Consider the following 2,188-nt stretch of genomic DNA (forward strand, 5'->3'; position numbering starts at 1 on the left):
CCTGTGCTATCTCTATCGATTAAGGTAGTTTTCGAAAGATTTTTCAAAGCAAAAATAGCGTAGTCTTTCTCTTTTAAATCTAGATTATGTCTAAGGTAGTTTTTGAACAGCTTTCAAAGAAAGGTTAGCGTAGCTTTCCTCTTTTAAGTTTAGCTTATGTAGCTTGACATCACAAAACACAAAATTCAAAAAGACAAAATAAAATATAAGATAAACGTAAAATAAAATATAGATGAAGCTAAAGTTAGACTGCATAAAAAAACAACAACGTAATAACCTACTAGAATCTAATAAAACCCTATGCACAAATGTAGGTATGTTAGAGAGTAAAAGTGCATAAAAAGCCTCGCTACTTTGTTTAAGGTAGTTTTTGAATAGTTTTTCAAAGAAAGCTTAGCGTAGTTTTCCTCTTTAAAGTTTGGCTTATGTAGCTTGACATCACAAAACACAAAACACTAAAAGGAAAGGTAATATAAAAGTTAATCGTAAAATAAAATGTAGGTGAAATAAATGTTAGGCTGCATAAAAGAAAAAAAAATCGTAACATAATAATCTTCTATATATGTTTGGATTGAATTAAATGAATTCCTTTGCGTAAATATAAGCAAACTAGTGAGAAAAAGTGCATAAAGAGCCTCGCTACTTTGCTGCAGAAGTAGTGGATGACTATATGCAATTTTTTAAAATCGTGTGCTATCTCTATCGATTAAGGTAGTTTTCGAAAGTTTTTTCAAAGTAAAAATAGTGTAGTTTTCCTCTTTTAAATCTAGCTTTTGTCTAGGGTAGTTTATGAATAGATTTTCAAAGAAAGGTTAGCGTAGCATTCCACTTTTAAGTTTAGCTTAAGTTGCTTGGCATCACAAAACTCAAAACTCAAAAAGAAAAGATAAAATATATGATAAACCTAAAACATAATATAGATGAAACTAAAGTTAGGCTGCATAAAAAACCAACAACATAATAATCTACTAGGCATGTTTAAATTGAATTAAATAAAATCCTTTGCGCAAATGTAGGTATGTTAGAGAGTAAAAGTGCATGAAAAGCCTCGCTACTTTGTTAAAGGTAGTTTTTGAATAGTTTTTCAAAGCAAGTTTAGCGTAGTTTTCCTCTTTTATGTTTAGACTATGTAGCTTGACATCACAGAACACAAAGCTCAAAAAGGCAAGATAAAATATAAGTTAATCGTAAAATATAGATGTAACAAAGTTTAGACTGCATAAAAAACCAACAACATAATAATCTACTAGGCATGTTTAAGTTGAATTAAATAATGTCCTTTGCGCAAATATAGGAAAGTTAGAGTAAAAATCCATAAAAAGCCTCGATACTTTGCTGAAGAAGAAGATGACTATATGCAACTTTTTAAAATTGTGAGCTATCTATATCGATTTAGGTCCTTTTTGAGTACTTTTTCAAAGAAAAGTTAGCGCAGTTTTCCCCTTTTAAGATTAGATTATGAAGCTTGACATAACAAAACACAAAACTAACAAAGGCAAGATAAAATATAAGGTAAACGCAATATAATGTATAGATGAAACTAAAGTTAGGCTGCATAAAACAAACGGGTAACAATACTCTTCTATGTATGTTTACATTGAGTTAAATAAAATCCTTTGCGCAAATATAGGTATGTTAGAGAATAAAAGTGCATAAAAAGCCTCAGTACTTTGCTGTAGAAGAAGTGGATGAGTAGATACAATTTTTTAAATTTGTGTGCTATCTCTATCGAATAAGTTAGTTTTCGAGAGTTTTTTCAAAGCAAAATTAGCGTAGTGTTCCTCTTTTAAATCTAGATTATCTCAAAAATAGATTTCGAATAGTTTTTCAAAGAAAGGTTAGCGCAGCTTTCCTCTTTTAACATTAGCTTATGTAGCTTGACATCACAGAACACAAAAAGATAAAATAAAATATAAGACAAACGTAAAATGAAAATAGATGTAGCTAAAGTTAGGCTGCATAAAAAACCAACAACATAATAATCTACTAGGCATGTTTAAATTGAATTAAATAAAATCCTTTGCGCAAAAATAGGTATGTTAGAGAGTAAAAGCGCATAAAAAGCCTCGCTACTTTGTTAAAGGTAGTTTTTGAATAGTTTTTCAAAGACAGGTTAGCGTAAATTTCCTCTTTAAAGTTTAGCTTATGTAGCTTGACATCACAAAATATAAAACTCAAAAAGACAAGA

Source organism: Hydra viridissima, unplaced genomic scaffold, assembly GCF_058129835.1.
Source record: "Hydra viridissima isolate aposymbiotic clone 2 unplaced genomic scaffold, HvirCarnegie_v1 scaffold_2, whole genome shotgun sequence".
In the NCBI taxonomy this organism is placed as follows: domain Eukaryota; kingdom Metazoa; phylum Cnidaria; class Hydrozoa; order Anthoathecata; family Hydridae; genus Hydra; species Hydra viridissima.